The 27,085-nt window shown below is 40.1% G+C and overlaps 1 protein-coding gene and 1 non-coding gene across 2 annotated transcripts in view; one reads left to right on the top strand and one right to left on the bottom strand.

Annotated features, from left to right (window-relative positions):
• Positions 1-27,085, top strand: part of MID1 (midline 1) — a 381,356-nt gene that overhangs the window by 150,063 nt on the left and 204,208 nt on the right. The window lies entirely within an intron of this gene.
• Positions 19,217-19,324, bottom strand: LOC114237935 (U6 spliceosomal RNA). Its single transcript, XR_003623388.1, has one exon. It is a non-coding gene; the product is annotated as a U6 spliceosomal RNA (small nuclear RNA).

The following is a 27,085-nucleotide window of genomic DNA, read 5'->3' as shown; positions in this document are numbered from 1 at the left end:
AAACCATATTGCAATCATAAAAAAATACATGATCAAAAACGAAGTGCTTCCAAGGCCCTTTGGAGAACTCTGCCACGAGGATATAGTCTTCTTCTAAAAGGAAGTGGGAAAGAGCAAGGCGATGAGAAGATTAAGATGGTCAGATGCAGGGGTGTTGAGCCAATGCCTCCACGTGCTATGCACTTTCTGTACATTCTTCCATTTAATCCTTACAACAATGCTATAAAATTACTGGCCTTATAGATGGGGAAATTTAGGCAGAGAGAGGTACCAGAGTAACATTTGGACCCCAAGGTCTCATTTCTCACTCTGCTAGTGTGTGTCTAAAGGCTTTGGGTTCAGTATACCAGACCTTGAAATAAATTTTTTAAATGCCTCAGGAATTCTAAAATAATGTTTACATCTTTTGAAAAGCCCTGGTCCGTATTATGGTTCTTCTTCAGTATCGTTATCATTGACGAGTCTGTTGGGTAGAGCTGCCTTGTGTGTGTGTGAAGATTTGAGTATCGCTCACTGTAGGTGGTCTTTAAAAGGAAAAGCATCCTTGCCAAGAAAGATAGGTGTAAACTTCTTTTTTACATTCTCTTGTTATCTTCTTTAAACTATTCTGTAATCTTTGCAGAAGTTACAACGTGAAGTGGTAGAACAGGTGCCTATGGGCTCTAAAAAAATAATACAGTAATCACGAGGTAACAAATACCAAGAGATATTATTGAGAGGAATAGGATGAGCTTTTTTTCTTTTACAGTTAGCTCACCAGGAAGATATGAGACCTTGCCCCTTAAGTTGGCTTCTTAATTTATGTAACAGAAAAGTTTAGATGTGTTTATTTATTTATTTATTTATTTTTATTATTTTTGGCTGTGTTGGATCTTCGTTGCTGTGCACGGGCTTTCTCTAGTTGTGGGAAGTGGGGGCTACTCTTCGTTGTGGTGCGCGGGCTTCTCATCATGGTGGCTTCTCTTGTTGCGGAGCATGGGCTCTAGAGTGCGCGGGCTTCAGTAGATGCGGTGCGTGGACTCAGTAGTTGTGGCTCACGGGCTCTAGAGCGCAGGCTCAGTAGTTATGGCGCACGGGCTTAGTTGCTCCGCGGCATGTGGGATCTTCTCAGACCAGGGCTCGAACCCGTGTCCCCTGCATTGGCAGGCGGATTCTTAACCACTGCGCCTCCAGGGAAGCCCTTTAGATGTGTTTAACCTTTTCTACTGGATGTTTATTTCACAAACAATGATTTGGTATCTACTGTGTGTTGGGCACACATTTGCTTTCATTTATTCCCTGCAACTCTTGTTCAGAAGGCTCCTCTTTCTAGGGGAGGAAAGAGAGTCTTGGAGAATGGCACAGCCGGACTTGAACTCCTGGTTTCTGCCCTTTAGCCCGGAAGACTGGCTCTCATGCCTCTCAAGCTACTGAGCTAAGATGGGCGCTCAGAGCTGCCGGAGAAGGACCCCATGATGTTTCTCCATTTGGAAGAGCAGACTAGGAGAGTTTGGTCATATTCCCATGTTAGGCACATTTTGGGATCAATATTCCTATTTATCAAAATAATCTGCAGCTTGCTTTAACGAAAGAGGATTTCAAAGCCCATTTGTTGAAAGGATAACGCTCTACAATTGTATAATTTGCTTCAAAGTGAGAATTCCAAAAAATAGGAGATTTACCCAACAGCTTGCTAGCCAGTGGCTGAGAGATTTACATTCAACATGACATCTGTTCAGGCTTACACTCTGCTTACATACGTGTTGGCAAAACACTCTCTGTAAACCTTCCAAATGTTCTAACCCCATGTTCACTTCTCCCAAAACTCCTGACAAGAAGGGGACCAAGTTAGAATGACCATCCCAGAGTACCTGACCCTGGGATCAATGCTTACAGTAGGTCATGATTAGTTTTAATAGTAAATAATACATAATCGCTGACAGGTGCCTTTGGGCATTGGGAAATAGCACTTAAAATAATGTTTCAGTGATACATTGCCTACAGGAAGATGTCATCATGCAAACTTAATAGCACTGCTTGACGGTGAGAACTCAGTATCTTATCGAAAGGGAAAGTTTGCTCAGATTTTTTTCATCCACCATTAGGTAATCAAACATCTCAAAATAAGAACTAGCGTGTCTTATATTTTTAAAACTAATGAACAAAGAAGCTAAAATCCATAATTGCAACCTAAATAAATACAGTTATCAACATGCCAGTAAGATCTGCAAAGCCTGACCCCTCAATGAAAAATTATTGTGTTCAATGAATTTCCATTCAGAGTTCAGAGATCCTCAGGTCACAGTAATACTGTATTATTCTTCGCTGTAGTTCTGCACCACAAAGATAAGTTAACGCTTTATATTCACTAGTTCAGATTAAGGTGATCAACAAATTTAATTTCCATATACCTGTGTAACTTCAAATATATAGAGGCCTGAAGCTACTGTAAACACAGGCTTACTCACCGAATTTGTTTCATAATACCCATCCTCTTGCCACGTAACAGCAAGAGCAAACATTCTAAAACTTCTTGTAAGTGAAAGGAAGTCATCCGTCTTTGTTAATTATGTGAACTTTCCCTCATTAGTCATGCACCGTATGGACCCAAGAAAAGTGTGGGAAATTGGCACGTAATTGGGACATAATAGGCATTTAAGCCTTATATTTTCATAACAAAACTGTCCTAAATTAAAATAAAAATGTTATGCAAATGAGATTTGTTTAGCTAAATGTGGACAGAAGGGCTGTAAAGATATCAGAATGTATTAGCACAACATGAATAATTTATTTTATGATGTAAAGCCTAATAAAGATTTAATGATCAGCCATGTGCCTTTAAAATTATGGGAGAAATAGCAATACAGTGGGCACACAGAGCTATCACAACTCTGTCTAAAACTCTGTTTATAACTGTTCCTATGTGAGTTATTTTCTGGAAAGGGTGGGTCACAGAATGAGGCAATAAATAGTTGCAAAGAAGTTTGTGTCCCGAGGTACCCATTCAGTGAATTCTAGACCTAAGCTGCTTTTCTCTAAAACCATGAAATATGCACTCTTGCTTCAGAATTGGACTAATGATTTTCTGATTTATAAATTTAATGATTGCAATATCATAGAATAATTTCTGGGAAGAAAAACTATGTTAGGGGTTTCATTTCCTACAAATGCTGTTGGCCTGTTGCTTTTAATTCCATCCGAATGCATGCTACGGAGTAGTTGAGTTAAGTCCGTAGCATCTTGGTTATTCATGGATGAGTTCCAGTTCTTTTGGTGATAGAACTAAAAGCTCACAAGATGCTGTGTATCAGCAATGAAACAATTAGTCTTTGAGAAGCTTTGGGGAAATTACTCAAGCAGCGAATTAATCATTGTGATTCTGGTCTCCCTTCACAGATGCTAGATCTCTGAAAGGAGTCCCCCACCCATCCTGGTTCGCGGTGCTCTTATTAAAGGTGTAAAATTTCATAAACTTTGGGTAAAGCATTATGAATTCTCTTTCTGTGCAATACAACTGGTATTTTTTCCAGACGTGTATTTCCATAATTAAACATCCTAAAATACAAATCCCATTATTATTTGTTATGTCTAGTCAGTAATTAGACCTCAGCTGGTAGGGCAATTTCAGAACAGAGTTTACCAATTTACATACTAATCCAGCAGAGTCTGGTGGGACATGATTAGCATAGATTCAGTCAACATCTTAATTAGCCCTAATCCCAGCATGCACTACGAGGTGCCTTACCCCACCCCCACCCTGGTGAGTCTTGTTTAGCTGACTTGTTTCCGTCAACAAATTCCCACTCTTCAAAGATTTTTTTTCCAGTGTCCTTTTTCACACATGAAATGGTTATATCTCAAAGTAGTATGCCAGGCAAGGTATTTTGTGTCAAGCCCTAGAAATGTGAGAAATTTGGTCAGGCAAATGATGAATACACGAGTCTGAAGTCAAACCAGATTGTGTTCTAGAATGTTAGAATAGACCCACTCTATCATCCCACCCCCAACTCTAGGTAGCAAGGTCTGTAAGCCATCCCACACCTAGGAGAGTCTTACTTCTTTTCTAAGACACTAGAGGATATTCCTTATTCCCATCCATGATCAGGAGCCCATTTCATTATTTGCCATTTCTCATGTCAGGGAATTCCTTAAACTTAACTGAGATCCCCCATGTTGCCTACCTAAGCCTCTTGCCTCTCTGTCCGTGCGTAGTGGCGATGGAGGGCAGGTGGCCACCTTGCCTATGAAAAGCTCCTCATGTAGCTGAGGACCAGAAGTCAATTATGTCCTTAATCTTCTCTTCTCCAGATTGAATTTTTCCAGCTCCCTGACTCTTTCCTCTCAGGTCCCTTTTCTTCAACTCTTTGATGTTCTTTGTGGCTTTCCTCCGAACTCTTGCCAAGTTTTCCACACCCCTCTTTAACTGTGGCGCTCGGAACTAGGCAGAGTACCTTTGACATAGTTTGAATGGCCAGATTTCTGCAGGCTGCGTAGCTAATACTTTAGTGTATCTCCATATTCAACTTACTTCTACAATCAGTGCTTCCTATTAGGTAGCTGGATAGCTTTGTTTATTCCTTTCCCATTGAAAAAGAATTGATTTTTCTCTTTTTGTGTTATTCTATAACCTAGAGGGGATTTCTTCTCTGTTCTTTGTAATATTTTATTGCAGTTTATCAAAGGCATTTTGAGTTTCAATTTCAGTTTGCAAAGCTATAAACCACTGGTAACTCCTGCTGAGGCTTGAAGTCATTGGCAAACTCAAGTTGGGCATTACCAATGAATCATTGTACCAACCAAGGGCATGAAGACCTCAGTGGGAACCGGGATGATCCCAGGAGAATAGTACTTGCTAACACCCTCAGCCAAGGGTGCCTCCTAGCTCTTGGTTTTTTGCTCTCTGCCACCCTTCCCCCCTTCTGACCTTTGTCCCAGGACGTACTCTTCCCCTATTTCACGCTCTCTTTTTCCTCTCTTTTTTTCTGTTTACTCATCCCTTCTTCCTCTGCTTCTCTTCCATTTTCACTCAACACCTTCCAGCTCTCCCTGCTGGAGATGGTTCCCCAGCCAGAACGTTTGTTTACTTATCATGTTTGGGAGTGCCACACTGGCTTCCCTGAAATCCAGTCACATAGCTCACAGATAGGAACAAGTCGAAAGCACCAACTGATGGATCTTATAAGAATCAAGAAGAAGGAGAAAAAATGGCCACTTCAGCCCCAGCTGCCTAGCAGTGCCAGCCAGGAGACTTCTGCATCCCTCTCTGGAACACACCTTTCTGGCCACACAAAAAGAGCTAGTCAGAGCATTGATAGGTTTGTGCACAAAAGAAGCAACCTCCTTCACCTCCAGACTCTTACTTGATTTGTCAGGGGCCAAGCATGTGTTTTAAATTCCAGAAGGTGTCCCAGCTTGTCTGAAAAGCCAAAGTCTGTATTGATCCCTGTCTAGAAACTTAAGAATCCTTGAGATTATAAAAGGTTTATTCATGCATCTTTGGAGATTTTTTTTCATAGTTGTGTGTCTGTGGGCAGGAAGCAGGTGTGAGGGCTTTTGCATGTATGTCTTTATAGCCCAAAATATCTCTTGCTATTGAAAACTACAAAATTATAAAAACAGTTCAAATATCTCCTAATTCTTCAGGAGATGAAGAAGCAAATGCCTGCACATTGGGAGTTTCTGTTTGACTGGTTGGTTGATTTGGTTTGTTTTTATTTTTGTAGGGTAATCGAATTTTGTGTGGATGTGTATTTGTTGTCATCTAAAATTTTAGTTTTCCTTGCCAAAAGGTAATTCACACTCTAGATGTAGAATTGATAAACACATCCTTAATTTCCTTGCTTCCCATTCTAATTCCTGATCACTTTTCTGAAATCATGGTGAGGCAAATACACTCTCCCATCTTTCAACTGGCCAGTGAAAGAAGGGAGTTTGGAGTTTACTAATAACAGTCAAAACAGAAGCCCTCAGAGTGACTTTGTTAGCTCAGGTTAAAAAAAGGAATTATTGGTGGGATGTAAAATGGTGCAGCCATTTTGGAAATATTCTGGCGGTTCCTCAAAAAGTTAAACATAAAGTTAACATATGACCCAGCAATTCACTTCTAGGTATAGACCCAAGAGAAATGAAAACATATGTCCACGCAAAAACTTGTACATAAATGCTCATAACAGCATCATTCGTAATAGCCAAAAAGTGGAAAGAACCCAAATGTCCATCAACTGATGAAGGAATAAATAATATGTAGCAAATCCATAGAATGGAATATTACTCAGCAATGAAAAGGAATGAAGTACTGGTACATGCTACATTACGCTGAGTGAAAGAAGCCAGTTACACAGGATCACATGTTCTGTGATTCCATTTGTATTAAGTAAATCTCCATATAAACAGAAAGTAGATTAGTGGTTGGTAGGGGCTGGGAGTGGAAGGTGGGGGGAGTGGGGAGTGATTGTTAATGGATACAAGGTTTCTTTTATGGGAGCTCAGCCTGTTCTGTAAATTAGATTGTGCTGCTAGTTCTACAACTCTGTGGATATTCAAATAAAACCTTGACTTGCACACATTAAATGAATAAACTATATGGTATGTGAATTGTATGTCAGTGAAGCTGTTAGGGAAAGAAAAGGAGTTATGATACAGAGCCCAGTGTTCCAAAATGCTTTTATTTGTTATAAGTTAAAAAGAAAGGGACTTCCCTGGTGGCGCAGTGATTAAGAATCTGCCTGCCAATGCAGGGGACACGGGTTCGAGTCCTGGTCCGGGAAGATCCCACATGCCGCGGAGCAACTAAGCCTGCGAGCCACAGCTACTGAAGCCTGCGCGCCTAGAGCCTGTGCTCCACAACAAGAGAAGCCACCACAATGAGAAGCCCGTGTACCCCAACAAAGAGTAACCCCCGCTCGCCACAACTAGAGAAAGCCTGCGTGCAGCAACGAAGACCCAAAGCAGCCAAAAATAAATAAATTAATTAAATTAAAAAAAAAAGATAACTAACTCCTGTTATCGTTTTAATTAAATATTTTCGCCAAGTGGCACTATTGGAGATGCCAAACAAGATAATTTAATCATGACCGTGGCTTTAGAGACTGTGGCTCAGAATGAAGTACCTTGAGCAAGGATGTGGAATCTGGTTTTGTTTTTTTTTTTCATTTATTTTATTGAAGTATAGTTGTTGTGTTAATTTCTACTGTACAGCAAAGTGATTTAGTTATACATATATATACATTCCTTTTCATATTCTTTTTCCATTATGGTTTATTACAGGATATTGAATATAGTTCCCTGTGCTATACAGTAGGACCTTGTTGTCTATCCATTCTATATGTAATAATTTGCATCTGCTAATCTCAAACTCCCACTCCATCCCTCCCCCTCCCTCCCTCCCCCTTGGCAACCACAAGTCTGTTCTCTACGTCTGTGAGTCTGTTTCTGTTTTGTAGATAAGTTCATTTGTGTCATATTTTAGATTCCACATATAAATGATATTGTATGGTATTTCTCTTTCTGACTTACTTCGCTTGGTATGATAATCACTAGGTCCATCCTTGTTGCTGCAAACGGCATTATTTCATTCTTGTTGATGGCTGAGTAGTATGGAGTCTGGGTTTTAATCCCCCACCTCACCTTAGCATGCCTTACAAGAGTAAGCTAGCGGTTGGACCTCTTTAGAAGTTAGCTGCCCATTTTCGCAGTGAGAATAATGGTAACGGCCTCTAGTAAGTTCACAGAATGATATTAGGATAAAATTAGGTGTGTGCTATCATGGCCCCTTAAAGAATGCCATGGAAAGGCAAAGACTTATTATATAACCAGCAGTATGTATTATAAATATCAATTATATGTATGTTTAATATGTTAATAGTTAGGTTGAATTAGGTGATTCCTATGATCCTCTTGATCCTGACGTTGTATGATTACACACCTCTGCACACATACGCAGACACACACGGTTACACCCAAGTGAAATATGAATAGACATTTACGTTAGGTGTAATCTTGGTTTGTGCTATGTTTTGTTTTTTGTTTTTTTAATTAATTTATTTATTTATTTATTTTTGGCTGTGCTGGGTCTTCATTTCTGTACAAGGGCTTTCTCTAGTTGCGGCAAGCGGGGGCCACTCTTCATCGCGGTGCGCGGGCCTCTCACTATTGTGGCCTCTTTTGTTAGGGAGCACAGGCTCCAGACGCGCAGGCTCAGTAGTTGTGGGTCACGGGCCTAGTTGCTCCGTGGCATGTCGGATCTTCCTGGACTAGGGCTCGAACCCGTGTCCCCTGCATTAGCAGGCAGATTCTCAACCACTGCGCCACCAGAGAAGCCCTGTGCTATGTTTTATATTCTTTTTTTTTTAATCTCTGAACTTCACTCATGAAGAGGAGGAATGCAAAACTAGGATTTTAACTACCAAGTTTTTAAAAAGAGAACAAGAAAGTTAAAGTGAGAGATCCAATGACACAACTAGGTTTATGGGAATTGTAAATACTGTTTTAATAACTATTGGAAGGACATCTGAAGCAGTAAAAGTAAATAGAGCTCTCAATTATAATTGTTTACAGAATTCTTTTCTGAGTGAATTGAAAATGTGGAGTAAATAGAATTTTTGTTGAGAAAGTTAACTTATTGTCCAAAACTCCTTTGACTCCAGACCCCTACCCAAGTGCTGGGAGTAATATGTCATATGGCTCTGTAATTGTAATTATCTAAGCTCTACTAAGACAGCACATTTTTCTACAAGTCGGAAAAATACATTTTTATTCGGCATCAAAAATGGATTTTTGCTCTAACTTTTTTGTAGTGTGAAATAGTTTAAGACACAAAAGGTTGCAAAACTAGTACTGAGAATTCATATGTACACTTCATGCAGCTTACCCCAATGATAACATTCTTCATAAGTGCATATAGTGTCAAACCCTGGAAATCGACACTGACAGAATACTGTCAAAAATCGATTTTCATAGTGGTAAAATTTCCCTGAGAAATTGGGCTGCAAATTATCACAGCTTGTCTCAAGTGTCACAATTGAAACTGTTTTCATTGGATCAAGCTTTTAATTATTAAAGCGTGTCATTTGATTCTTCATGTAAACAAATGTTACCCTCAGTGTTTTTTATTTTTAATTACATGTATTGAAACCCCAGATAGTGGTGCATTTTAGATTACGTTTGTATCCAAAAATACTATTAAGCTCCTTTTCAAAATATATTACTATTTTTTAACTCTGCATTGCTTTCAAACAACACTTAGATCATTAAATTAGATCCTCATTGTTTCCTCAGAGGTGGCAGGCATTATTAAAATGTATTCTGCATATTTTGTTTCTGTAATTATGTCTAATCAGTGTGAATTGATGCTGTAGTAAAATACTTAATTAAAAACACACATTTGAGAGATAAGTGGGGAACAAAAGAGAAACTCTCCTACTTTGCTTCTAAGTGACAGAAATTGATAGAAAGTTGAAGTATTAGACAAGACCAGCAGCCTGGAAACAAAAATATGTTAATAGGTAGAGAATGCAAATTTTCTATAGAAAGATCCTGGCCTTAAAACAAAAGCAAGGGCTTCATCATTGTGAATTCTTTTTCCCCTGCAGAATCAATTCTCAAAGATATGGAGATCTCATAAATGTCTCCAAAGACCAGTTCACAACACCCAGCAAGTGAGGCTTTCTGAAAGAAATGCCTTCCCAGGCTGTGTAAATGCATGTGTCAAGGGGGAGAGACCCCAGCGCTGTCGTGATTGAGCAGGGGCGGCCGAGGCCCTTTCCTTTGTATCCTGATCATTTACATGACTTAAACACAACAATGTGCTCCATAGTCAATAAAACAAGACGCTTTGCCATAGCAACAGTTTCAGAATGTGGCACAACTTCGGTGCTGTCCCTGAGACAGAGAAAAGTACCATAAAGGAACACTCCTTATGAATATGTTCAGAGATTTCTTTATTCCACTAGTACTTGTTTCAGATGCCACTGGGTTTAGGTTTTATTTATGCAGCCCATCTTTCCTTTGCTCTGGGAGAACGAGCTTTGTGTGTCAAACTTGTGGACGTGACTGAGGGGTCAGAGGGTGGGAACCTATACTTGGCTGTGATGGAGATGGAATTCCAGAGTATCTTCGCGGAAAACTCGTAACGCTATCGAGGAAACCACGTAAAACTCAGGAATGTACTATACATCCCTAAGTCGCTGGTTTCTTTGAAGATATGTAATAAACAGCCCTTTTAGCATTTGCACTTTTCACTTCTTTCTATCACATATCAACATGTGCACATAATACCACACTCTTTAGAAAATCATAAGGAAATAAACTCTACGCTCAATGCTGCTGTGCAAAAGACGTAGCACATGTGTTATCAAAGCTGTAATTAGGCTTCAATGTTTTCCTTTTCTTTCAAGGTCATTTCCTGGCATGATAAAATTTTCCAGTTAAGAAAGAGCCCTCTCTTTTTTAAAAAAGCAATAGTACTTCCTACAAGTTTGAGTCTAATGCAGCTGTTCTGGTGAAAACTTCACTGAAGAAGGCAAATCAGAGGGGAAGAACATAATTTTAATGATCTTTTCTTTCTTTTTTTTTTTTTTTTTTTTTTTTACTATGCCACGTACAGTGGGTTTTACCTTTAGGAGATAGAGAGCTTGGTCGTTTGTAAGTAGTAAACTCTTTACCTTGAGACATTGGTGCTTCTTCGGAAAGATATCCCTTCTGTGGCATATGGGTCTTGTCCCTTGTCCTCATCTCTGTTCTCTTGGTTGATTGCTGGGAAGTAGCCAGCCCTTAACACTGGAGCTACTTATAGTGATAGATGAGGCATTGAATCTGTGCACCTGACTCCATAGTAATCTATAAATTAGTTATGAGCTGGTAATAAAAAATCCTAAACGTCCCTGCTTCTTGGGGAGCCGCAGACCCCAGGGGTCACCAGGCAATGAAAGATCAAACTGGACTCACCAGTGAAAACACAGTTAATGATTTACACACATCAGCATTTGACATTGGTATAATCTGAATCAAGAGATCCTTTGTTTGCTACATTGGGTCACTGACTGGTGCTCTGAAGGCTGTAAGTTTGGGCACACTGTTGTTCAGGCCAAAGGGAGATGAGTACACAGAGAGTGAGCGATAAAAGGTGAGCTGTGAGGGTTGGATTTTATGCGCATGTTGGTGTCAACCAGAAAGTAATGTGGATACTGCAGTGATACGTTCAGGAGGGTTGGAAACACAAAGATTGTGTGTGGGCGCAGAGTGGAAGGGATGAGGAGGGGAGAAGCAATTATAATTCTCTTATCTCAGGCCAGTGAAGGCAAGTTAATTTAACCAGACCCGGGGAGAAGTCCTCAGGGAGAAGGCCTTCCAAGTAAAATCCCACTGGAGACACTTGAGCGACACCGGAGAGGAGTGACTCCAGTTCACGTCTCTTGGTTACTATGCCATTCTCGAAAATGATTTCTCGAGCACAGCAGGGCTGGTGAGTTTCATAGCAGAAATTTCTGGCTCAATATCATAGGCATTTTACACGTTAAATTGTGCGTTGGAGAATAAAGCGTGTCCTCCTGAGTCGGGATGCCTCTAATATTTAGCCTACTCCAAAGGCTGAGCAGGTTTGAGTCTTTGTGTGAACCTGGGGAAGAGGAATAATAATCTTCATTTTGTAGGTTCTCTGATTTGCGAGGCTTTTTACAGGCAAAGGGCTACCGCTTGAACGCTGTGGATCTGGTGGGCCACTGCTGAACAATAGGGCAATTTCATTAAGCCGAGCCAAGGCTAATTTTGAAGCGGTTCTAATACGTTCTCTAGTAAGTAGAGAGATTTGATTTCCTACCCTCCCTTTCACGCTCGAAGGATCTCAGAATTCTTGACGAAGCAATGACAACAATACTGGCTGTATACATTGTCTCCCAGATGCCGAAATCACTTTTTTTCTTACACGCTCCATCATTCAGAACTATTAAGCATTTTTCTGCTCTTTGTTAGAAGAATAGGTCCGAGATGTATACAGCAGTCTTTCCTCAGTCAGTTCAGACACTTTGGTTGCTCACTATCCCAAAAGATGAAAAGTAAACATGTTCAATATTTAAGTCATATGTACCAGTAAAGACTCATCATTTTCTGGACCACACAGAATCCTTGTACAAGTTTTGGATATAATCTCTGCTTTTGTACTAATTCCAAAAAAAGTCAATGAAGTCTGAAGGCATTTGGCAAAAGAACTAACCGATTTAACTCTGTGCTCAAAAAGTCAATGTTGCATAAATATTTGAACGTAGTTTTTGGAACACCCCTGGTTATCTGTTTAAGTTGTACTTTGCTCTTAGACACAGAATCATATCAGAGTATCATTCTCCCATAAAAATCTGCAGAGTAATGCTTGAATAGCTCCACATGAAAAGAAATTAAATTCCACAAGTTTATTGCCCTGTGGATATTGGGCAAAGTGACTGATGCCCATGTTATAGATGAAGCAGGTTATAACCAAAACTTTCCCTTATATTCAGCCTGTTTCAGTTATTCCACTCTCAGGAAAATCACCCAGACTCCTGGACAGAGGGCAAATGGGGCCCAGCGGCAGCTCTTAGCCTCTTTACCATCCAAGTGGCTGGTTCTGTTCATCCTCACATCGTTAGGCTCTTTTCCCCCTAAACTGTTGCCATCACCTTCATAGATCCAACGCCTGTCTTTCAAGGCATCCAATAAGTGGGTTATTGTCTTTGTTTGGGTTCTCCTGGATGTAGATCTTGAAGCAAAATTTCAAGCGCAAGTGATTTATTTGGAGGAGAGAGACAAAGGAGGGAAAGAAACCAATAAAGGATGTGTTTCAAGTAAGTTATCACTGTGGGCACCTGAAGCTTAATCCTACTGGGGAACTCTGGGAGCCAGTGTCAGACAGACTTCTCAGAGGTATCCCAGCCAAGTGACAAGGGAGTTGGGGTATTTATATACCAACTCTGGTCATTGACTAGGTAAGGACTGCACAGGGCCAGAGGTGGGAGACTTTAATTCTCCAGTACCTCTGGCCTTGCCAGAGCAAGCAAGCAAAAATTGGCTCTAGCACCGGAGAAAGCTCTCTAGCAAAGAGATGTAGGGGCTGGCAGTTGTCAGGCCACCAGGCACAGAAATGGAAAGGCTTAAGGGAATACGAGTTGAGCGTTGACCTATCCAGTTCATATTATTCGGAACCATCTTCACTGTCTATGCACCTCAAAGGTAGCGCACAGACTCCACCGGTCCCTGCAACAGCCTTGTCAGTATTCTTCCACCAGAAAGAAAGAGTATTTCCTTATGACTTGTTTTTAAAAATCACCATCTACTTCTGTTGTTTACAATTTATCATCTGGATATGAGAGCTCCTGGAGATTCACCTAACTTCCCAGGCCCAGCTGTATCTCAGACAGAGGATAAACCAGAAGAATAAGAGCATGGGAATCTGGGCCTAATGGAACAGAACATCCAAGGAGGAAGCTGGCTGTCAGTATTTGGCAGGTGGATAGCTCTCCTCTTTGCAGGAGGAGGTCTGCACAGACAAGTGAAGAGTGGTGGCAGTAGGTCCGATGATCAGTAACAGATGGAGAGTCGCATCATCAAGCAGTTGGCATTGGGAAGAGCCAACAGGAAGTGGCAGGTACAGACCCTTGGCAAAGACCATGGGAAGGGGTCCAACCTGCAGGTGTTGGGCATGAAGAGAAGGGAGGAGATGGTTCTTTGGCAACTTGTGAGGACAGAGCATAAGTGGGTAATGGCAACATGGGGGTTGGGAGGAGACGCTTGGGATTTAGGGGCATAGTTCGAGTCACAGAATAAACTAAATGAATGGACAGAGCATCGAGGCGCTGACATGAACACAAGAAGCCCTTTCATTTTAGTCAGGATGTCTTTTGGTTGTAAATGGCAAAAGAAAAAATCTTTTATTTTAGGGAAAGAAATGGAAAGTTTGTGTTGGGTGTGTGTGCGAGAGGAGTGTATCAGCTATCCAGTGCTGCATAACAAGCTATCTGTAAACTTAGTGGCTTAAGACAACAATCATTAGGTCATGATTCTGTGGGCCAGCAATTACCTGGACTCAGCCGGGTGATTCTTCTGCTGGTCTCCCCTGGGGTCACTCATGTGTCTGCAGTCAGCTGGCAGGTCGTCTGGGAATTGGTTGGTCTAGGAAGCATCAGCCATGATGCTTCTACATGGTCTATATGATCTATGCTCTCCATGTCTCTCATCTTCTAGATGGCTGGCCTGGACCATTGCATAGGTTAATGGAAAGGTACCCAGCAGCAAGAGAGGGCAGCTCCCAAAGCACAAACACTTTTTAAGCCTCTACTTGCTTCACGTTCGCTAGTGTCCTGTTGACCTACAAGAACTGTATAACCATGCCCAGATTCAAGGAGTGGATAGATTCTACTTTTTGATGGAATTTGTGGCTAAATTTTGCAATCTACTAGAGAAGGGCAGCTGAGGACCCACAGAATTAGGAATAGAACAATGAAAGAATACAGCCTCTGCTTATTATCTTTTCTATTCGTTCTCTACCCACTTCAATCTCTTGGGCCAGCTGTCTTGACAAGACAGGGGCTCTCGGGTCACTTTCAGCTCTTGGGCTCACATCCTCACTACATCATAACCTGAGAGAAAAGTGTTCTTTTCTGTTAGGCCCAATTAAGAAAATTCTGAGAATAAAGGTGACTGGCCTGGCCTGCGTGTTGGGGGATGAAGATGGGTGGCTCTTTCCACAGATGGAAGCCATACAGAGCATGCTGTCTCATGGCCCGCAGGGCAAGTCCAGGGTCTAAAGTGATTGAGTACTTACTATACTTCAGGTGTATGTTTTAAAAAAGAGGTTTGGCAAATATTGTTTCAATCTTCCCAACAATTTGTGATGGAAGTGTTATTGTTCCCATTTTGTTGAGGAGGAAATTCAGGCTCAGATTGTTAAATAACATGGAACACATTTTGATCCAAGCCAACTGGACTCTAAAGTCAAGGTTTTCCACTACATACTGGTGTCACCCCACAAATGTACATTACTTAAGTTGAGAGGATCATATATTACATTCCTAAGAGGTCTTCTCTGACTTCTCGTGTAAATTATAAACCCCACATCTTGTCGACAATACTCCCACTGCCACTTACCATATTGTTTCCCCATAGGGCTTATTTTCTAAGATACTATATAATTTATTTGGTTATTTTGTTTCTTGTTTATTTTCTTTCTATCCTGCTATGGCAGCACATCAAAGACAGAGATTTTGTCAGTTTATTTCACTGATGTATCCTAAGCATCTAGAACAGTGCCGGGCACATAGAAGGCGCTTAATAAAGGTTTGTTGAATGAATGAATGTATCAGAGTGAGTCTTCTGTAGCACATACTCCTATTGTTGCCCTTCGACTCTACCCCCATGTCTACTGTGGGTTTTGGGGATTTTATACATTTTTATATCTCCAGTGCCCTACCCACTCAGGCATGTGTAGGAGCCCCATAAATTGTTCTTAAATAAATAACTGACTTACCCAAGAAAGGAAAAGTAGCTAATGTTATTGGAAGGGAAAATTCTTCTCATGACAAAAGTGTTTTCCCTATTTAGGTAATGTTTTCAAGGTAGAGGAAGTACATGAATAAATTTATTAGGTGGAATAAGACCAAATTCCTTTTGGTTGCTGCTGTATTTATATCTACATGTAACTATAACTATATTAATGTCTATATCTAGGTGCACTAAAGGTTCAGTTGCCCCAGCAGAAATTCCATCTTTGCTAGAACTATATCTGCTGAGAATAATCTTTTTTTTCATCTTCATTAGATTATAATTGCTTTACAATGTTGTGTTAGTTTCTGCTGTACAACAAAGTGAATCAGCTATATGTGTACCTATATCCCTCCTTCTCGGGCCTCCCTCTCACCCTCCCCGAGAATAATCTTTTTCTCTTCTCAAACGATGTATATAAAACATGCTCTCCATAAATATTCATTGTCTGAATGACCGTAGAAATGATACACAGATCTTTATAATGCTTCACTAAGGAGTGTGGTTAATTGAAGCTAAAGGACAGTTCTCTTAAAATATTGGTAGAATTTTCTGTTATTCAAGGAGAATGCTTGGCAGGGACGACTTACACAACAGACATTTTTTGATAATTTTCTTTTGCATTCCCATGGAGGAAAACCTTAAAAGGTATGGCTAGGAATGACAGTAGATTTTGGCAAAAGGCCTTAAAACTTATCATTGTCTTTTTTAACCTCCATCAACAAAATAATTAAATTTTGTTATGTTTTCACATTGGGGGGAATTTTCTGATAATTTCCTTTTTCATGTTTCAGTTCTTGGATTTTTCATTAGAAAAACAATGTTTCCCTTTTTTTTCTAAATTTATTTATTTTGGGCTGTGTTGGGTCTTCATTGCTGCGCGCGGGCTTTCTCTAGTTGTGGCGAGCCGGGGCTACTCTTTGTTGTGGTGCGTGGGCTTCTCATTGTGGTGGCTTCTCTTGTTGTGGGCTCTAGGCACGTGGGCTTCAGTAGTTGTGGCACGCGGGCTCAGTAGTTGTGGCTCGTGGGCTCTAGGGCGCAGGCTCAGTAGTTGTGGCACACGGGCTTAGTTGCTCCGCGGCATGTGGGATCTTCCCGACCAGGGCTGGAACCCGTGTCCCCTGCATTGGCAGGCGGATTCTTAACCACTGCGCCACCAGCGAAGCCCTGTTTTCCTTTTTTTCTTTAAAGAAATGTAGGTTTCTATTTCTACCTTTTTGGTCAATGATATAAAAGAAAGGTTAAGGCAGGTATAGACCTTATCTTCCATTGTTAAGAGCAAATATTTTCCGAGAAATGTGCTGTGCTGATTTTTGCATTAGCAATGCCTAGTGCCGGGCTTCCTTGGTGGTGCAGTGGTTAAGAATCCGCCTGCCAATGCAGGGGACACGAGTTCGGGCCCTGGTCCGGGAAGATCCCACATGCCGCAGAGCAACTAAGCCCGTGCACCACAACTACTGAGCCTGCGCTCTAGAGCCCGTGATCCACAACTACTGAAGCCCGTGCGCCTACAGCCCGTGCTCTGCAACAAGAGAAGCCACCACAATGAGAAACCCACGCACCGCAACGAAGAGTAGCCCCGGCTTGCTGCAACTAGAGAAAACCCACACGCAGCAATGAAGACCCAACGCAGCCAAAAATAAATAAAATAAAATAAAAAATAAATAAATTTATAAACAAACAAACAAAAACCAATGCCTAATGCTGAAAATATGTTTTAGAGAGAATTTTGGTTATTGCACAGGAGTTGATTTCTAAGTCAGAAGGCAGGAATAAAACACAAGAATTACTGAATTGGTCTTGCCTAAGTTAACTTAGAGTTGAAACTAGTTAGTGCCTTAATTAAGCTTACATTTTATTCATTAATTTATACATTTGAAGGGTAATATATAAGGCTGGGAAAACAGCTCATACTTTGAAGTACAAATTCAAGGGACAGGAGGTAACCTCACTGTGAAAAGAACACATGAAGCCAAGGGACCTGGCAGGCCGGGGGTGAAGCAGGAAGCTGAGGGCAGTAAAGCGTTCATGCCTCCCTCGGCAAATCTTACTGAGCACCAGCAATATATCCAGCTCTATTCTGAATGCTGACGCTACAGAAGTCAATTAAACAAGTCCCTGTCCTCATTTGGCTTATATTCTAATGTAGAGAGACAGACAATAAACCAACGAGTGTCTAATATGTTAGGTAGTGAGAGATGCTGTGAAGAGAAAGAAAGCTCCAGAAAGAGAGAGGAGTGAGAAGGTTGTCCTGTCATATGAAGTGTCTTGGAAGGCCTGTTGGAAAAGATAACAGTTGAGCAGAGACCCGAAAGAAGTGCAAATCATGCTGTTCTCCTGCGGGAGAGAACCCCAGGCAGAGAGAAGAGCAAGTGCAAAGGCCCTGACAGGAGAGCATGAGGTGTGTGTCATGGATTGCCAGGCAATGACCTTCTAGAGGCCTGTAGGTGTTGCGTGAACTTTGGCTTTTACTCGTGTGCAAATGGGAGCCATTGAAGAGTTTTGAGCAGAGGAGTTCAAAAGAATGACAGTCTTGGGGCTTCCCTGGTGATGCAGTGGTTGGGAATCTGCCTGCCAATGCAGGGGACACGGGTTCGAGCCCTGGTCTGGGAGGATCCCACATGCCGCGGAGCGACTGGGCCCGTGAGCCACAACTACTGAGCCTGCGCGTCTGGAGCTGTGCTCCGCAACAAGAGAGGCCACGACAGTGAGACCCCCGCGCACCGCGATGAAGAGTGGACCCCGCTCGCCGCAACTAGAGAAAGCCCTCGCACAGAAACGAAGACCCAACACAGCCATAAATAAATAATAAATTAATTAATTAATTAAAAAAAAAAAGAATGACAGCCTTAAATAGGCTGGGGAGGGGGTGCGGGCCGAATGCAGGGTAGAAGCAGGCACGCCTTAGGAGGCTACAGCAGGAATGCAATCAAAAGATGGTGGTGGCTTGGACCAGAGCAGTGGGATATGGTGAGAGGTCATCAGATTGTAGATGAGACTGACAGAATTTCCCGATGAATTGGATGTCAGATTTGAGAGAAAGAAACAAACCATGGATAACTACAAAGATTTTGGTCTGAGCATCTGGCTGTGTTCATGGCTGGCTCTAAAATGCTCACTTGCTTTTAGGGATGGTCACATGTTTAAAGAGCCAGAGATGGAACAGATAGGAGCAAATGTGTTCGGATTAGGCTAGTCACAGTATTCAAATCCAACAACGTGAAATGAATAGAATATCAGTCCTTCTATCATTAAACTAAGTGCAAAAATGAAGAAATGTAGCTTGGCAGCCATGGGATCACTGTTGCAGTATTTTTTTATTAATTTTTATTGGTGTATAGTTGCTTTACAGTGTTGTGTTAGTTTCTGCTGTACAGCAAAGTGAATCAGCTGTACGTGTACATATATCCCCTCTTTTTTAGATTTCCTTCCCATTTAGGTCACCACAGAGCACTGAGTAGAGTTCCCTGTGCTATACAGTTGGTTCTCATTAGTTGTCTATTTTATACATAGTAGTGTATATATGTCAGTCCCAATCTCCCAATCCATCCCACTCCCCCCTTCTCCCCCTGGTATCCATACATCCGTTCTCTACATCTGTTTCTCTATTTCTGCTTTGCAAATATTTGTATCATTTTTCTAGATTCCACATATAAGCAATATTATACGATATTTGTTTTTCCCTTTCTGACGTACTTCACTCTGTATGACAGTCTCTAGGTCCATCCACATAAAAAATATAGAACACTTCACAAATCTGCCTGTCATCCTTGCACAGGGGCCATGCTAATCTTCTCTGTATCATTCCAGTTTTTAGTATATGTGCTGCCGAAGTAAGCACTGCAGTATCATTTAGTTTTTACTCAAGCTATAGAACAACTGGAGCTAAGAAAAACAAAAGATCATGTGGGGACATAAAAACAGACCATATGAGAACAAGCTGGCTAATTGTAGGAGTAGCCCCAAAAACAAAAGTGAACCAAGAAGCATGACAACTATCTTTGAACAAAAGCAGAATTAAACTTAGTCAATATGACTCAAGGTTAAGCTGGGTCCTATAGGGAGAAGCTACTGCAAGAAGCACTTTAGCTCGATGGAAGGATAGCTTTCCTTAACAGACACAGCTAGTGCTCTCAAAGATCTGTGAGCTCATCTCCAGCCTTGGGACCCTGATACGCTGTATGTCCTAGCCCCCCTTGTAAGTCAGGTGGGATCACTGGCCTATGTCAGGCCAATAAAACGTGGGTGAGATTGATGTACGCTACTTCTAGGCCTGACCTCTAGAGCCTCCTTCGAGACCTTCCACATGCTCTCTGTTCCCTTGCCTGCCTGCCTGCCAGCCAGCCAGGCGCAGAAGACCCAGGGGAAAATTCTGAGACCCTAGAAGATGGTGTTTGGAAGGAGCCTGGGTGCGTGAGAGGAATCGGGTCAGCAACTCCATGTTAGACTGTGATATGAACATGAAATAAATCCTTACTGTGTCCAGCCACAGAGAATTGGGGGTCTTTTGTTGTAGCAGCTAGATTTACTTACCCTGACAGTATATCTTCTAACTTATAGAGCTGCCCAACTGTAGAAGGGATTGCAAGAAAGGGGATGAGTTTCCTGTCCCTGGATGTGTTCAAGCACACTCACTTAGATGTGGAACTCTTGAGGCAAAAATCAAGCTGGAGATAAGTGACTTGACCAAATAACTAGTATAGTGCTTCTGAAAATTTTCCACTAAAGTATCCCTATCAACCCAGAGGTTTCACTCCCTAGTGACCGTGGGTTTAGTTTCCAGTGAACTTTCTTTGACATCTTTTGTTTTCATAATCTTATCTTAAACATGTATGCAGTCTCTGTATTTTTCTGTTTCTTTTAATATATATTTATTTTAATATATATCAGTTTTAATATATATTTTTAAAAGTTATGAAGTGCATGCTATTACTGAAGAGGACTGTTTCTTTTCAGTCTTCCAGTGAGGTAGACCCTTTAGGATTAAGTGTTCAAAAATTACTATTTTCAAAGTCAAGCTATATCGAAATCAGTAAATTCATATTTAAGCCCTGTTTCAGGTGAAATGCAAAACCAAATTCAAATGAGAATGTACATTTCATTAAGCTTAAAATTTTAAATCATTTCCTATGTTAATAGTATTCCACATTACATGGTTCACATTAAAAAATTGTAATGCCAGCTAGAGTTCTTTGGGAAATGCTGGAGACTTCTTTATCTTCTAGGTAACATATATAGAAATTATCTCCATGGCATTTTTTTACTTAGATGGATAAAAATTGTAATTCTGTTATTGTGCCTGCTTACAAAAAGAAGAAGTTGCTATAAACATGATACAACTCATAAAACGAAAACTATGTTGCCATTAGCAGGCACACACATTTACTTGCTCATATCTCGTGGTAAATGTGATTCAACTACAAGGAGAGGTGGATTTCTCCTTCGGCATTTTCTCACAACCCCACATCTTCCTTTAAAACCAGCCCTGCCAGACAGAGTGGAAATGCAGAGTGTGTGTTACAAGCTGCGGGAGAAGATAAGATGTCTAGGCTGTGCTTGAGAAAAGGAAAAAAAAAATGTATGTGCCTAAGTACATCATTTTCTTTCCGGGCATTCTTCCTAGTCGATGTTTAGGTATAAATAATACCACTTATATGCACCTCCTTAGAAGGGTAGCTGCTTTGCTTCCCTGGGAAGAATTTGTCCATGAATTTTGCAAACTTTATCTGATATTTTTAAAGCCATTTCCGCATATTTAATTGTATATAGATTTTGAGCTAGCTTTCTTAATGATTAACTTGCCTTTCATTTTTAAATGGAAAATAGAAAACATGAGTGAAAGGAGATCATCGTAAATTTAAGTAAATCTTGTTAGATATTTTCATAAAATAAAACTACTCAATGTCCATCTAGTGGCCAATATGAAGACTTGGTCTCATGCCTTGAAATTCAACAGTAATATGACACTGGGAGAGCCAGCAAGAAGATCACATGGGATATTAACAGGAGCCAGGCCACAGGCGGATTGCATCACTTTTTCCCACAACGCAGAATTCAGTCATGTGATCGAGACCTATTCATGTGGGAAACTGGGGAAAAATTGCCTTCCTGTGTGTCCAGGAAGAAAAACAAAATATAACACGATTTGGTGGCCGTATAGCAATCTCTGCCAGGCCAGATTTCTCATGTATAATACAACAGTTAACAATAATTAGTGGATTCTTACTATGCCCTTACCATCTCAATGACGTAGACATACGTTGGATTCTATTTTACAGGTGAGGAAATTGAAGATCAGATTTGTTAAGGGGCTTTTCTTTCTCTGAATCACTCATCGTATCCTCTTACTGGTCTGAAATGAATTCTCTTTCTTACAGTATTAAATTTGGCTTGTGGTTAGTGAACATTTCAAAGTACCATAACTCAGCTTTTCAGATTGCATGTCTTTAGTTGGGCACTTTGGGTGGCTTGAACAGCAGAGATTTTCTTTTTTTCTTCTTCTTTTTTTAAAAAATCTCTCACACACAAATTCAAGCACAGTTCAAGGATTGATTAATTTCTTGGCATGACAGTGTCATCAAGAATCCTGATGCGTCTCAGTTTTCCATTCTGCATCCTCAGTGGGTAGGCTTACATCAGCAAGCGGTTGGAAGATGGTTGCCCTAGCTCCAGGCATCACCTCCTCACTCCCCCGTATCCAAAGGCAGGAAGTGGAGTTACTCTTCACACATCCCCCCTTTTTGTGGCTTTGAGAGTTCCACCTCATCACTTGGAGTTGAGGAGAGCACGCCTCCCTGAATATATTGCTGCCCCAGACCTGACAAAACTTGGGGGAGGGTGCTGTTAGCCAAGATTAAGGGGCAGTGGCTATAGGACAGTCAACCACAAGTGTCTTCCAGATACAATCTTGCCTCTAATAAGTATTAGAAATGAGAGATAAAATGAGAAATGCTAGAGCATGGGTTTGAATCAAAGGACTTAGGAAATTATTTAATTCAACCCTTACTTTACAGATGGATAAACTGAGTCCCAAACAGGTTAACTGGTTTTTCCAGCTTACACAGCTAGATAAGGGTAGAGGTAGGACTGAAAGTGAATTTTCTGATGGCCAGTTTAGTGTATATCTATACATATCATTGCTTAATAGTCAATAGACTATTGATCACAGTATTATGATACATTGTACTTGCTTACTTGGTTTTTGGGTTTTGGTTTTCAACTTGTCAAGGGAACAGAGCCTCTTATTGAGCTTTGAATCTCCAGTGGGTAGCACAATGTCCTATATTCAAGAATAGTAGGGGGGAGGGATAAATTAGGAATTTGGGGTTAACATATACACACTACTATATATAAAATACGTAAACAATAAGGACCTACTGTATAGCACAGGGAACTCTACTCAATATTTTGTAATAACCTATATGGGAAAAGAATCTGAAAAAGAATAGATATAGAGATAGATAGATAGATAGACAGATAGATAGATAGACAGATAGATTGATCTGAATCACTTTGCTGCATACCTGAAACTAACACAATATTTTAAATCAACTACACTTACGTAAAAAAGAAAAGAATAGTAGAGTTCATGTTTGTACCCTACTCAATGATTGGTTGTATTTAATTCTTACCTTAACCCTAGAGGTACGTGAAAAAACTGAAGCAGTTTTGGGACTTACCCAAAGTTACATGGTCATTGAGGCATTGTAACAAAAGCATAGCTACAAAAGCATATGCTCAAATATACAATAGAGGGAAAGCCTCAGAGAAATCTTTTTTTATGCTGCTCATAAGTACATGTATGAAATCTTAGAAATGCTAATGGCAGTGGAGTCTCATATTTTTCTGCCAGAGATGAAGGTAAAAATAAAACATAACTGGAATAGTTAGAACCTGTGGCTGGAGATTACTGAGGAATTTTGTTCAATACTTTTTCATAAAGATGAGAGGCACACAGTGATGTGTACAAGATGAAAGGAAAAGTAACTTTTGACAACTGGAGGAGATCCCTAAAATGAGGAATGAAGAACATGGCTGAGTCATTTGTGATAATTTCTGCTTCTCTTTTACCTGCACATAAGACCATTCTGCTGCTCAGTGATTTCATCCAGGACCACATTTGAATGGCACTGACTGTAGTTTCCATAGTTACCTACACAAAGGGACAGGATTGTTCTGCTGAGGTTCACTACATGCTTTGGACACATGGAATCAGATGCCTCCTTAAGCCTATAACCACCGCCCCCCCCAAATTATAACCTGTTTCTTTTTGGTAACATGGGTACTAAATGCCTTTGATTCATCCACTTCCAATTTATCATCTGTTACCTTTCGGGTTTAGGGTTTTCTAAAAAAAAGTAGCACTTTTTTTTTTTAATTTTTGTTATCACTTAATTTTTTTCCTTCCAGTTTTATTGAGATATAATTGACATACAAGTTTTAAGTTGAAGTTACGCAGCATAATTATTTGACTGACATACATCATGGAATTATTGCCAAAGTAATTTTAGTGAACATCCCATCATCTAAAGTAAAAAAAAAAAGAAAAGAAAAAATGTTTTCCTTGTAATGAGAACTCTTAGGATTTACTCTGTTAACACCTTTCATATATAACATACAACAGTGTTAATTATATTTCTCGTGTTGTATTATTACCTCCCTAGTACTTACTTATCTTTTTTATTTATTTATTTATTTATTTAAACAGCAGGTTCTTATTTGTCATCTATTTTATACACATCAGTGTATCCATGTCAATCCCAATCGCCCAATTCATCACACCACCATCCCCACCCCACCGCAGTTTTCCCCCCTTGGTGTCCATACATTTGTTCTCTACATCTGTGTCTCAACTTCTGCCCTGCAAACCAGTTCATCTGAACCATTTTTCTAGGTTCCACATACATGCGTTAATATATGATATTTGTTTTTCTCTTTCTGACTTACTTCACTCTGTATGACAGTCTCTAGATCCATCCACCTTACTACAAATGACCCAATTTCGTTCCTTTTTATGGCTGAGTAATATTCCATTGTATATGTGTACCACATCTTCTTTATCCATTCATCTGTCGATGGGCATTTAGGTTGCTTCCATGACCTGGCTATTGTAAATAGTGCTGCAGTGAACATTGGGGTGCATGTGTCTTTTTGAATTATGGTTTTCTCAGGGTATATGCCCAGTAGTGGGATTGCTGGATCATATGGTAATTCTATTTTTAGTTTTTTAAGGAACCTCCATACTGTTCTCCATAGTGGCTGTATCAATTTACATTCCCACCAACGGTGCAAGAGGGTTCGCTTTTCTCCACACCCTCTCCAGCATTTGTTGTTTGTAGATTTTCTGATGATGCCCATTCTAACTGGTATGAGGTGATAACTCATTGTAGTTTTGATTTGCATTTCTCTAATAATTAGTAATGTTGAGCAGCTTTTCATTTGCTTCTTGGCCATGTGTATGTCTTCTTTGGAGAAATGTCTATTTAGGTCTTCTGCCCGTTTTTGGATTGGGTTGTTTGTTTCTTTAATATTGAGCTGCATGAGCTGTTTATATATTTTGGAGATTAATCCTTTGTCCGTTGATTCGTTTGCAAATATTTTCTCCCATTCTGAGGGTTGTCTTGTCGTCTTGTTTATGGTTTCCTTTGCTTTGCAAAAGCTTTGAAGTTTCATTAGGTCCCATTTGTTTATTTTTGTTTTTATGTCCATTACTCTAGGAGGTGGATCAAAAAAGATCTTGCTGTGATTTATGTCAAAGAGTGTTCTTCCTATGTTTTCCTCTAAGAGTTTTATAGTGTCCGGTCTTACATATGGGTCTCGAACCCATTTTGAGTTTATTTTTGTGTATGGTGTTAGGGAGTGTTCTCATTTCATTCTTTTACATGTAGCTGTCCAGTTTTCCCAGCACCACTTATTGAAGAGACTGTCTTTTCTCCATTTTATATCCTTGCCTCCTTTGTCATAGATTAGTTGACCATAGGCGTGTGGGTTTATCTCTGGGCTTTCTAACTTGTTCCATTGATCTATGTTTCTGTTTTTGTGCCAGTACCATATTGTCTTGATTACTGTAGCTTTGTCATATAGTCTGAAGTCAGGGAGTCTGATTCCTCCAGCTCCGTTTTTTTCCCTCTAGACTGCTTTGGCTATTCGGGGTCTTTTGTGTCTCCATACAAATTTTAAGATTTTTCGTTCTAGTTCCGTAAAAAATGCCATTGGTAATTTGATAGGGATTGCATTGAATCTGTAGATTGCTTTGGGTAGTATACTCATTTTCACAATATTGATTCTTCCAATCCAAGAACATGGTATATCTCTCCATCTGTTGGTATCATCTTTAATTTCTTTCATCAGCGTCTTATAGTTTTCTGCATACAGGTCTATTGTCTCCCTAGGTAGGTTTATTCCTAGGTATTTTATTCTTTTGGTTGCAGTGGTAAATGGGAGTGTTTCCTTAATTTCTCTTTCAGATTTTTCATCATTAGTGTATAGGAATGCAAGAGATTTCTGTGCATTGATTTTGTATCCTGCTACTTTACCAAATTCATTGATTAGCTCTAGTAGTTTTCTGGTAGCATCTTTAGGATTCTCTATGTATAGTATCATGTCATCTGCAAACAGTGACAGTTTTACTTCTTCTTTTCCAATTTGTATTCATTTCTTTTTCTTCTCTGATTGCTGTGGCTAGGACTTCCACAACTATGTTGAATAATAGTGGTGAGAGTGGACATCCTTGTCTTGTTCCTGATCTTAGAGGAAATGCTTTCAGTTTTTCACCATTGAGAGTGATGTTTGCTGTGTTTGTTGTATATGGCCTTTATTATGTTGAGGTAGGTTCCCTCTATGCCCACTTTCTGGAGAGTTTTTATCATAAATGGGTGTTGAATTTTGTCAAAAGCTTTTTCTGCATCCATTGAGATGATCATATGGTTTTTCTTCTTCAATTTGTTACTATGGTGTATCACATTGATTGATTTGCGTATATTGAAGTATCCTTGCATCCCTGGGATAAATCCCACTTGATCATGGTGTATGATCCTTTTAATATGTTGTCGGATTCTGTTTGCTAGTATTTTGTTGAGGATTTTTGTATCTCTTCATCAGTGATATTACTCTGTAATTTTCTTTTTTTGTAGTATCTTTGTCTGGTTTTGGTATCAGGGTGATGGTGGCCTCATAGAATGAGTTTGGGAGTGTTCCTTCCTCTGCAATTTTTTGGAAGAGTTTGAGAAGGATGGGTGTTAGCTCTTCTCTAAATGTTTGATAGAATTCACCTGTGAAGCCATCTGGTCCTGGACGTTTGTTTGTTGGAAGATTTTTAATCACAGTTTCAATTTCATTGCTTGTGATTGGTCTGTTCATATTCTCTATTTCTTCCTGGTTCAGTCTTGGAAGGTTATACCTTTCTAAGAATTTGTCCATTTCTTCCAGCTTGTCCATTTTATTGGCATAGAGTTGCTTGTAGTAGTCTCAGGATGCTTTGTATTTCTGCGGTGTCTGTTGTAACGTCTCCTTTTTCATTTCTGATTTTATTGATTTGAGCCCTCTCCCTCTTTTTCTTGATGAGTCTGGCTAATGGTTTATCAATTTTGTTTATCTTCTCAAA

Source organism: Balaenoptera acutorostrata, chromosome X, assembly GCF_949987535.1.
Source record: "Balaenoptera acutorostrata chromosome X, mBalAcu1.1, whole genome shotgun sequence".
Classification (NCBI taxonomy): Eukaryota; Metazoa; Chordata; class Mammalia; order Artiodactyla; family Balaenopteridae; genus Balaenoptera; species Balaenoptera acutorostrata.
Note: the sequence above shows the minus strand (reverse complement) of the source record. Positions and strands in the feature narration are given on the sequence as shown.